The sequence below is a fragment of the Gorilla gorilla genome, chromosome 11, assembly GCF_029281585.2.
Source record: "Gorilla gorilla gorilla isolate KB3781 chromosome 11, NHGRI_mGorGor1-v2.1_pri, whole genome shotgun sequence".
In the NCBI taxonomy this organism is placed as follows: Eukaryota; Metazoa; Chordata; class Mammalia; order Primates; family Hominidae; genus Gorilla; species Gorilla gorilla.
Window position 1 is genome coordinate 31,018,458 of NC_073235.2, and position 12,378 is coordinate 31,030,835.

Consider the following 12,378-nt stretch of genomic DNA (forward strand, 5'->3'; position numbering starts at 1 on the left):
ATAGGTGCAGCAAACCACCATGGCACATGTTTGTTTACCTGTGTAACAAACCTGCACCTCCTGCATGTGGACCCTAGAACTTAAAAATAAAATTTTTTTTTTCAAAAAACGCATATCCTTAAAAGGACTTATATAGAGAGGATATAATACACTCAAAACTTAACAGTAAAAAATGCAAATAATCCAATGAGAAAATGGCAAAAGACATACAGAAACATTTTACCAGAAAGGATATACAAAGTGCAAATAAGCACATGAAAAGATGTTCAACTCACTAGCTGTTAGGGAAATGCAGATTAAAGACAATGCTCTCTCTCTTTACACCTATCGCAAAGGTTTATAAAAGAAAATGATAGCACCAAATGCTGGTGAAGATACAGAAAAACGAACTCATACAATGCTGGTGAGAATGCCAAATGTAGACCAAACCCTGGAAAATGGTCAGTTTCTTAAAACTAAACATGTACTTGCCATGCAACTGCACTCTTTGGCCATTATCCCAGAGAAATAAAAACTTACGTTCACACAAAAACCTGTACAGGTATATTAATGGTAGCTTTATTCTTAATAGCCAAAACCCATGAACAACCCAAATGCTCTTCAAGAGCTGAATAATAAAGAAACTGAGAGGTACACCTATACCAAGGTATATACTACTTAGCAGTAACAAAAATGAAAGAAATATTTATATACACAGTGACCTGAATAAACCTTAGGAATATTATGCTAAGGGAGAAAAGCCAATCTCAAAAGTGCACATAGTATATGATTTCATTTATAGAACATTCTTGAAATAACAAAATTACAGAAAGGAAAACAAAGTAGTGTTTGTCCAGTGTTAGGGAGGGGGGTTGTTGTGTGGGTGTGGCTGTATAAGGGGGTAACAGGGGTGAGCTGCTCAGTGATGCAACCGTGTTTCTTGACTGTAGTGGTGGTGATGCAAATCTACATATGTGACAAAATCACACACACACAGGCAACGATGTCAAACTGGTAAAATCTGAATAAGCTCTGTGGATTGCTAATTTCCTGGTTTTGGCATTGTACTATAATCGTTCAAGATGTCACCATCGAGAGAATCAGGGTGAAAGATAAATGGGTCCTCCAGAACATTTGTTTGCAACTCCTTGTAAGCCTGTATTTCAAAATAGAAAGCAGGGCTGGGCGTGGTGGCTCACGCCTGTAATCCCAGCACTTTGGGAGGCCGAGGTGGGCGGATCACCTGAGGTCAGGAGTTCGAGACTAGCCTGGCCAACATGGTGAAACCCCATCTCCATTAAAAATACCAAAAAAAAAAAAAAAATTAGCTGGGCGTGGTGGTGCATGATTGTAACCCCAGCTACTCGGGAGGCTGAGGCAGGAGAATCGCTTGAGTTCAGGAAGCAGAGATTGCAGTGAGCCAAGACAGCGCCACTGCACTCCAGCCTGGGTGACAGAGAAACTTCGTCTCAAAGAAAAAGTCCATTTAGGAATGGACTTTTGACACATGCAAAAATACAGAGGAAGCTCAAAATAATTACACCAAGTGAAAGAAGCCAGACAAAAGTGAGTATGTAATCTATGATTCATTTAAATAAATTTATTAAAATGCCAATTAAGCTTTAGTAATAGAAAGCAGAGCAGTGGTTGCCTGGGACTATTTTGGGAAAATTCAGAGGAGGGAATGGGATTCAAGAAGGAGGAAGAATTTTTTGTGGTGGCCTGTATGTTCATTACCCTGCCGTGGTGACGGCTTCCCAGGTGCATACATGCGTCAAAAGATAACAAACTGTATGCATTAAATATATGTAGTTTATTGAATGGCAGTTACATTTCAATAAAACCAACTTTTTGAAAAGGCCCTCCCAGAGAAGAAATTAAAAGGAATATCCCACAGCTACTTTATAAAGCAAGCGTAACCCCTTAATACCAAAATCAAAGACAGTAAAGAAGGCAAAAATGACAGCCCATTCTTGTGAAGTAAATACAGAGATCTTATATAACATACATTAAGTTGAGTTTATGCCAGAACTGCTAAATATTTAAACATTAGAAAACCTATCAGTGCATTTTGTTTATCTGAAATGCTATTGATTATAACACAAGTATATTTAATGCAACACTAAGCAGAAAAGACTTTCCATTTGATAAAAAAATCTTCTCCAAACCTATAACAGACAATTGATTTTAAGGTAAATCCCTATTTTGGAAATATTGATATGCATGTCTTAGATAGATGATAAACAGTAATTAAAACAAGCCATTGGAAAATGAAATACATTACTCATGCTTTAACACGGAAAAATATTTGGGTTGTATCAATAGATACTAAAAAGGCTTAAATCAAGTTTACCACCTATTATTCATGGTTTAAAAATAGGCAATTTCAGTGAGTAAGAAATAGAATTTCCTAAATGATAAAGAACATCTATAACGAACACTTAATAATGAGTCATTAAAAACATTTTCTTTAGCACAGAAGTCACGATAACCACACTAAGTCAGCTAAAACAAAACAAGACAAAGAAGTCAGAGACATTATGATTGCTTACTTAGAAAATTTAGGAAATTTATTAGAACCATTAGAACTAATTAGAATAAATGGTTAAACATGGTAGAACTAATGGTGGAACTACTTAGTATAAATGGTTGATTATCAGATGGATATGCAAAAATTAAAAACATTTCCATTGATTAGCAATAACCAATAAGAATAGGCAATAAAATAGAAGATTCCAGTCATGATAGCACAGAAAATAAATCATATAAAATAATTCCAAATAAACACAGGCAGGACTTCTGTGTATATCAATGATAACTTGACTGAAAGGCACAGCAAAAAGCTGAACAAATGAAGAACTCCATCAGCCTAATGTCTGCCAAGATCCAACAGCTTAAAATGTCAGCTCTCCCAAAACTCATCTACAAATTCAATGTCATTCTAATCTAAATCTCAGCAGAGTTTTCCCTGAAATTTGCCAGCTGATTCTAATATTTATGTAGAAACTTAATGGCCCAAGTATAACAAAGATGATTTTGCAAAAGAATAAGAAGGGGACACACCGTATCAGGGCTGGGACCTGAACAGAGGCCCACCCACCCTGCATCCCATGGGATAGCTGGCAGACCCCAGTCCAGCTGTGAGCCAGGGAGGAGAGCTCTCTGCTCGGCCACAGAATGACCCAGCCCTGGGCTAAGTGCTGGCAATGCAGCTGCTCTAGGCGTGGGTGGGCACTCGTAGCTGATGTTCATTTGGCTTGACACAGGTGCTGTTTGATTCTCCCTCCCCAATTAAATTCTGCAGTTCCACCAGTCATGGACATCATTTTGTAAAAACAAACATGCAATTAAGTTGCTCAGTGTCGAAGCTAGCTTGTAATGTAAAATAGGATCGTTTATACCGGTAATTCTGGAAGGGGAAAAAAAAGAATTCTTTCTGCTTCCAGTTCAGGTCCTTATCTTATTTTTGCACATTTGCTCTCCTCTCAAATATGATGTGTTCCAATTGCCATTTTTCACAAGGAATGAGTTTGAGTCATTAAAAAGTTGCTCCCAAACACTGCAGCTGTGGCTAGGGGCTAGACAGCCCCTCACCCACCCACCATGCATCTGGGTTTTGCAGCTACTCACTTACCTGTGACACTTGATCCAGCTCTCACCCATGAATCAAGGGACTCCCCAAGACCCTGTTCTCACCCAGAGAGGACCTTGGCAGAGAGCTGTGGACCCCCTCACCACACACACAAGGAAGAAAAGGAATCTCTTTCCTCACTACATCCACCCCGGGTGCCTGCCACCTAGCCCTGTGGCTCAGGGTTCCACAAAAGTGGGAGCCACTCCAAACAGCTGCCAACAGCTCCAGACAACTGGAACCATATCCCAACCATGACTTGGTTGGGGCGGGGGAGAGTTGCCAAGGTGAGAGAGGACATTTTGCTAAGATTTATGAAACGACCAAGGCAGTGTTTAGGCCAACCATGGAAAGGAAGTCTTCTGTAGAAAGTTCTGGCTCCAGAGAAGGAAGACACAGAAGGTGTCTTCTATGGTGACACACAACACACGGCCAAGCCCAAGCAAGGCCCAGGGGAGGGATCACAATACATGTCTGCTGTTGTGGGATGAGTGGGGTATTCAAGCAAGAGGGAGCCCTAAAGAGGCGGGAGCTAGCAGAATTAGTGTTGCTGCCTCTGTGAGGCTGGTTTTCTCCCAGAGTAACCTAAATATCTGGTTGTCACTCCTGAAACAAACACACGTGCACACACACAGGCATACAAACACAAGCAGACCATTGCACCAGGTATTGCAGAGCCACACACTTGCTGAGGACCCTGCAGGGGACAGCAGTGAGGGGCTCTCCCCACGAGCCACAGGTCAAAGCCATGCGGGTAGTCAACTCCTTTCAGCCACGTCTGCTCTCCTGGAGACCTGAGCTCTCCCCTACCCTCTCTGGTTGGGAGGGAAACCAGCTTCCACTCTGAGATCCCAGCTCCAGCCTGAAGTTCACCGCCACCCTCAATGGGCTTACCAAAGGCTCCTGCCAGCTGCAGCTACCATGCCGGTGGTGGAGACGCCGTCATGTGTGCATCCACCTGGGACAGAAGCCTGTGCTTGGCTTTGCTCTATCAGGCCAGACCGATGTGGCAAAGCTGTAATAACTGCAGCAGCTGCAAATGGGCTCCAACCTGGAGTTTCAGAATCACCCTGCTCAATAGAGCAATCTGGGAGCCTTGCTCTGGGGGATTCAATAAGAGGTCAGGAGACTTGCCCCAAACCGTTTATAAAATGACAGGCCAATCAGACAATCTGTGAACTTCATTTTTTCAGCTGCTGAATGGGGATAATGAAAGCTCCCTGCCACACACCAAAGGGTGAGTAATATGAGAAGAAACATACATGGTCCCCAGGGAGGGAGGGGATGCCAGTGTCAGGGTCACTAGCTCCACCCGCATGGCCAAACCCATGTGGATCTGTAGGAAACACTGCCTGTTCTGTGAGACGAAGCCCCCTTTGACTTTCTCGGCTGCACTCATTTTACGCTCCTGCTCCCACTGCTGCCATATTAGTGGGCTCTGGCTGCCCTAACAAAGTGTCACAGACAGGGCAGCTTAAACCACAGAAATTTATTTTTTCAAGCTCTGGAGCCTGGAAGTCCAAAATCAAGGTGCATGTAGGTTTGGTTTCTCCTGAGGCCTCCCTCATCCGCATGGAGGTGGCCGTCTGCTCGCTGCATCTTGGAGTGGCCTCTCCTGTGTGCCTCTGCACCCCTAGTGTCTCCTCCCCTTCCTATCAGGACTCCAATCATATTAGATTAGGGCCCACCCTCAGCCTCATTTTAACTTAATCACCTCTTTACCGACCCTGTCTCCCAATACAGTCACATTCTGAGGTTCTGGGGGTTAGGGCTTCAACATATAAACTTGGGGGACACAGTGTAGCCCATAACACCCCCCGTTGAGCTCTCCCCCTTCTCAGCTCAGTATAAATGCAGGGTGGGGTGGGAGGCACTCTCACTAAGTTTCCTCCTTCCAAGATCTAATCCAGTCCATGGCCTGATGTCCCATCTTTAGGCCATGCATTCAGCATGGAGGGGCAGCTCAGGAGGAGCTGGTCACAAAGCGAAGGAAGTGCAGCTGCAGCTGCATGGAATGGTATAGGTCAAGGAGGAGGCCCTGGACACTTCGTGGCCACTGCTCCTCCCCTACGCTCAGTGGCCTCCTTTTTGGGGAATCGAAAGCGGGGGGCTGAACTGTCCTGATCAGACAGAAGCACGAGCAGGACTCTGCTGCTGTATTGCTCAGCCCCCAGCAGCCTCACTGTGGGCACGGGCAGATCCAGTGCCTTCCCTGGGGACCCGGAGGGACAGCTGTAAATGGGAAGACAGCGTGAAATGTTCACTGTGCACTAATGTGTGCTAACAACTTCGCCCAGATCAGCACAAAATGAGAGGCGACAGCTGTGCACAACCCCACTTCCCAAGGATGTTGGTGACATCACACCCATCATCCCTATCTGGCATCAGTGCCATCAGCTGTCCTGGCTATGAGGAGCAGGCCAGGTGAGGCAGGGCCGGCACCAGAGGGAGTGGCCACAGCCAGCAAAGGCCTACAGAACCAGCAGGTCCTTCCCTCAGAGTCAGTGTAGAGCATCCAACACCCATGCTTGCCACTGGCTGCTCTTTCTGCATTCAGGACACCCAGGAAGATCTCCTGCCTAATGGGAAAAAAACTCACTGTTTCCCTGAGACAACCGGGACAGGGTCACAGCAGTGCCCGGGCCCTCCAGCTGAGACTGCAGTTGACAAGCCTGAGTTTAAGGAGAGGACAAGCAGGGTCCAGTGGAAAGCCTCACAGAGACCTGGGAGAAGGTGCTGTCTCAGGCTGGCCTGGAGAATCCACTGTCTCCACAAGCGAGCCCTGCTTGGGGACCGGCCACCTAGGAGGAGGCCCTGGGGCTTCTCCAGAGCTTCTCACAAGCTGAGTTCAGGGTGGAAATCCCCGCTACAGCATCCTAATCATCCAGATTCTTGACACTTATTCAACCCAGGTAGTCCAATCTGCAAAGGGGCAGTTTATGAGAAAGGCCTTTCTTCATTTGAGCCCATAATTGCTGTACACTGCTATGTGTGTGTGTGAACCTGCAGGTAATAGGCAGCACCGTGTGAAGTATGTATACCCCTGCCCAGCCGTTCCACAGACACCTATCCTTCAGAAATACCCACAGCAGTGTGAAAAACAGCAGTGTGCCAGGATGCTCACTGGGGAATAGTAATGATGCAATTACTGCATTAGGCAGGATGCACTGGGACTGTCCAGATGACCATGTCACAGGGTGTGGTGGTGATTCCAGAGTCAAACGATGGATTGCATGTGATGACCTTGGAGATTATTCCAGTTGTAGGCACTTGACTTGCTCAGCTACAGGAAGCTTTAGTCTCACTGTCTCTCTTTGGTCTCACTGTCTCTCTTTGGTCTCACTGTCTCTCTTCTATCTCACTGTCTCTTCCTTGCTCATGTCCCCACTCCCACTACCACTGGCACAGGCTATGGAGAAGGGGACAGGCATTGGCGAGCACCCAGAGCCTCTGGGCCTCCCCCAGTCACTCTGCAGGGAGGGAACCCAATATGCCCCTTTGAGCTCTCTTCTTGGAAGGCCCTGTGAATCTGCCAAAGCACACGCTCTCCTGCAGGCAGGAAACCTACAGAGCAGCCGTGGACGCACATCATGTCTGCCCACCCAGGGCAGGTAAGGCAGCAATGGCTTGAGGGCTACCAGGAATGGAGCTGGCAGGTGGCAGGGCCTCCGGTCTCTCCCCAGAGCACAGCACAAATGTGGTTATGGAGGAGCAGAGACCACAGCAAGGCCCTAATGGAAACAATAAGGGTCAGTCTGGGGCCGAGTGCCAACCTTGCAGAGTGAAGTCTGAAGCATGGATAGGAGGGAAGCTGGAATGTTCCCCAAGCCAGTGCTGAAGCCCAGAACCAAGAGGAAGAAGAGAAAAGGAGGCCAGATCATGCAGTAGCAGCAGTTTCTATGTCTTCAGGCAGTGCAGAACCACTGAGAACAGTGAGAAAAATTGATAGACCATCTACTCATTGACTTTTTGCAGGTGAGAATTTATGCCCTCATTTGCCAGACATTTTATTCAATCTAAAGATTCCTCCCTCCTCTCGGGGTCTCTGGAAGTGGTGTGTTCAACCAGAGGAGCAATCTACCAGTTATTTTCTATGCATTTGTGAAAGCTACAGACACCAGGATGAAATCACTCTTGTCAGACAGACCCAGACAAAACAGGGCAAACTAAGCATGAAGGAGGGTGCTCATGCTTGCCTGTCTGAGATAAGAACAGTTTCCAAGGACTTTCTCAAACCCCACAAGAAAACCCTTCACATCTTTCATGCATCTCCCACTCTGCATGGCTTGCACATTTCACGTGCATGCATACATTTCTACGACAAGGTTTATCACTGGACATTCTTTGGGACGGCAGCAATTCAGATAAAATGCCCTTGAGAGAGCACCTGCCCAGTAACAACACCTCCACCAATGGACCGATGCCAGTGCTGACTTTGGGCCTCCAGAACTAGTGAAGTCTATTTCCCAGCAGCTTAAGTGAATTCCTCCCTTTTGGCCAAAAAAGCTTCCTCTTACTGGTCATCGCTGGTCACACCTATGGCTTGCCATGGTATATTCCAGATTATAATCCTCTTTTCTATTTATCAATAAATTTAACACATTTGGAGATTCTTTTCTGGTATTCTTTTTATAGGTTGACACATTCAACTGAACTTTGCTGAGTTCCTGTTCATGCTGGAGACATAACAGCAAGCATCTTTCCCCTCAGGCTGCTCCTTGCTGGGATGGTTGAGGAAGGGCAAACGAGGAAATACACCTGCACGATAAGGTATGCTCAGTGCCAGGATAGAGTCAGGTCAGGTGCTTTGGTTGTACTAAGAAGGGTCACCCACCCAGTCACAGGAGTCTGTGGCCATTCTTGGAAGGAATGACAGTCAAGTCAGGGCCCAAAAAATGAGCAGAAGTGAACTTGGCTGGGAACCAGGGTGGGCCCAAGAAGAGATGAGGAGTCAGCAGACCATTGCAGGCACACAGCAGAGGGGCAGGTGTACACGAAGTCAGGTGGCAAGAACAAGAACATAGGTGCTTGTGAAACCTCAGCACATCAGTGTGATGGAGCCAAAAATGGGCAAAGAACTGGATGGGGCACGTTAGGAATGTGGACATTTTATGAAAGGCAGTAGAAACCTAGAGAGTGACACAATTAGGTGACTCCTCTCTCTTTTAGGGTCCTAGCTGCCTGTTTGTTGCTTCTGTCCTGAAGCTCTGGGTACAACAGCAAGACCCAGATAAATTGAGGCCTGCATGGGAATGCTTTTCTAAGGGTTTCCTAGGCAGGTGTGTGAGGCTCAGGCCAGCCTGGCTCTCCTATGGTTTAATAATGTAGATGAAGGTTTGCTCCAGGAGTGCTGAATGAAGCAGTGTCTTGAAACCACTGTTGGGTTTCCTTGGATGGGTTTTCATCTTAATAACCATTGTACATACACATTCAGCCTCAGAGTTCCCTTTGCCATTACTATAGGGACCTCAGGGAGGACAAAGCAGGGAGAGAAGAAATGGCTCTGCAAAGTAGCCAAGGCTTTCACGGTAGTGAGCATGAAAGGAGAAAGACCAGTCGGCTCCCCGAAGCTCCATTTTATCCTAGGCTTTCTTGTTGAGAACTGGGTGGGACCAAGGATTGGTGTTTGCCTAAAGCTGCTGTGAGGTTTAGCATATACAAGTCTCCTTGCAGTGGAATCAGGGCAAAGGATCTCTTTCCCTAAACCTCCTTCTTGGTTTAGGAATGAATGTGCTCTCAGCCACTGGGTAGTCCTTGGCTTCCTAGATGTGGCTCAGAGAACAGCCAGAACAGGCTGTGAAGGCAGAGCGTCCCCATTCTACAGGAGCGGGGCCTCCATCCAGGGACAGTCCCTGCCGTGGGCCTGTGCCACTGGCTCTGGGTTCTGCCCTTTGTGGTGATGGAGGTTGTGCTGGATGGTCCACAGTTTTCTCCTAAGAATAGAATTCTGGGCATGGGGTCCGGGCACAGTGGATCACGCCTACAATCCCAGCACTTTGGAAGGCCCAGGTGGGTGGATCACTTGAGATTGGGAGTTCAAGACCAGCCTGGCCAACATGGTGAAACCCCGTCACTACTAAAAATACAAAAATTAGCTGGGCATGGTGGTGCATGCCTGTAATCCCAGCTACTCAGGAGGCTGAGGCAGGAGAATTGCTTGAACCCAGGAGGCAGAGGTTGCAGTGAGCTGAGATCGTACCATTGCACTCCAGCTCTGGGCGACAGAGCAAGACTCCATCTCAGGGGGAAAAAAAAAATTCTGGGCGTGGGTTCTACTCACGGCTGGTGTGTTGGCAACAGTCCATAACCTCCTGCAATGCACTCCTTACCTGGTGGGGGGACAAGGTGCTCCCCATGTCCCACACCACCCCTCTGAAAATGCAGGAGAGCTAAGCAGGGGAGATGTTAGGACCCCTCCTTACCAGCACTGGTGGATCCACCTGCCTGAAATCAGGTTGATACTCCAGTGCTCTTCTGGTGGGGGCCAGAACTGAATTCAGACCTCAAGTTCTAGGCACCACAACAGCCCAGGACCTTGGGGACACACTTACCTACAGGAACCAAGAAACCCTCTGATCTCCAGAGTTCATACCATAAATTTACTCAGAAGACCTACAGGGCTGAGCCCAAGTCCAGGGTAGCCACCGCCACATGCATTTCACCTCCTTACCTTGGGTTTCACCACTGTCTTCCCTGTTTCTTTCCCTTGCTACCTGGAATCCATTCCCAAATAAGCTAGCTGCATGTGGGTTTTTGTTTCAGATTATACCTCTACTTTTTGAAAATGTCAGTTACTTCTACCTAGGTTTTAGAATTGAGACAAAATTCTACGAGCCTTAGATGGAAGAACCGAAACCCCCAGCCAACCACAGCCTGGGCGCATTTCTCTGGCTTTGCCTGATGCAAGTTTCGAGTCATCGCACAACTGTGTAGCTGGTAAAGCAGCCCAACCCCTCAATGACTTATATAGATGGTGTTCCCCTTTTCCATGAGCAGCAGTGGTGACTTCTCAGAGACTTTGAGAGGCCTGAAGTATATCATGTATTGGTTCACATTTTCTGGGCCTTCTCTGTGTAAATCTGCATTGTGGATGGAAATGGTGGACAGAACTAAGTACCACTCCTGAAGAAACCCATCCTCGTGTCTCAGAGGGCAAAGCTAGGGCCACATTCAGGCTCATGCCCTCCTCAAGCCCATAGTGCACCTCACCCGGCTGACCTTCACTTCCTGCTGCTCCCTCTGTTCATTCCCTCAGCTCCCTCCCACTGTGGGTTTTGCCAGTTACTTCCACACTGACGCCCCCGCCCCACCAGTCCACATGTGACGGCCATCCAGGCCTCCCACTACCCTTCCCTTCCTAGCCAGGACCCTGCCCTCTTCTCCAGGTCCCTGCCACTCCCTGACAACATTGTGGGGAAGGATTCCCCAGGCTGGCCCGCTCCACCCTGCACACAGGCTCCGCCCCAAGGCCAGGATGGAAGTTTCATTGATGTGGTCACATGGTCCCAAGTGATCGGCCCTCTGGGCCTCCCCTACCCCCACGCCTCATGCACACCGCCACCCTCAAGAGTGGGAAGCCAGGGAACCACCTCAGGTCATCTCAGGTCATCTCAGGTCATGCCCATCAGTACCTTCCTTCAAGATGCCCGCGCTGGTTGTAGGAGGGACTTTCTTCTTGCTAGAGACTTTTTCATGATTCAGTAAGCATGGCCATTCTTGCCCTATGATGACATCCTTGGATGAGTGCTGTGATCAATGTGACATTTCAACGGTGCCTGACTGCTCACTCTGTGGATGTGGACTGTGGCTGACCCACTGCCAGGCCAACATCAAAGCCTACTCACCGCTCACTTCTACTGAGAAATGGACTCAACACAGGCCGTGCAGACTCCGGCAGGAGCCTGGGCTTCATCTGGGACAGACTGACTGTGTGGACAGCTGTGAGGCTGTTATGGTGAGGACGTGCCCCTATATGCGCAGGAGGCGAGGGGCCACACTGTTTCCAACCTAGACAAAAGACAGGGCACGTGCACAAAATATAAAATAAGAGCCCTGTTGACATCCCTTCAGCCAGTCCTCCCAGCCCCATTGTCCAGACCAAGCCCAAGGGGTGGGGGAAGCACAATGTCCTCAGGGCAGTGGTCTGAGGTGCCTTCTGCCCCTTTCTGGGCTCTGGGGGTGCTGGAGGCCTCCTCAGGGTTGCCAGGGCTGGGTGCTGCACGTGCATGGCCCCTGGGCACCTGCTGCGGTTGGAATGCTTGTGCCCCCCCCCCCCCAAATTCATGTGGGAACAATCTCCACTGCAAAAGTGTAGCGAGATGAGGCCTTCAGGAGGTGATTAGGTCATGCGGGCTTCTCCCTGTGAGTGAAATGGAGGCCCTTTTAAAAGAGGGTTCACACAGCATTGACCTTTTACCCTTCTATCTTCCACGTGGGAGATGCAGTGCTGAAGGCGCCATCTTGAAGCAGCAAGCAGCGCTCACCAGACACCAAACCTGCCCCCAGAACTGTGCGAAATAAATGTCTGTTCTTTATAAATTACCCAGTCTCAAGCATTTTGTTATTGCAGCACAAAACAGACTAAGACAGTGCCCTTAGGTGGCATGGCTGTTCCCATCACATCAGTCCCCACGTGGAATCCTGCAGCCTCTTTCTCACTTCCCACCAGACAGATTGACTTGAGCACACAGGACACAACATTGACTGAAAAAACAAATAGCTGAGTGTTGTACTGGAGTTCAGGCTGTGCAATGCACTGCAAATAATTT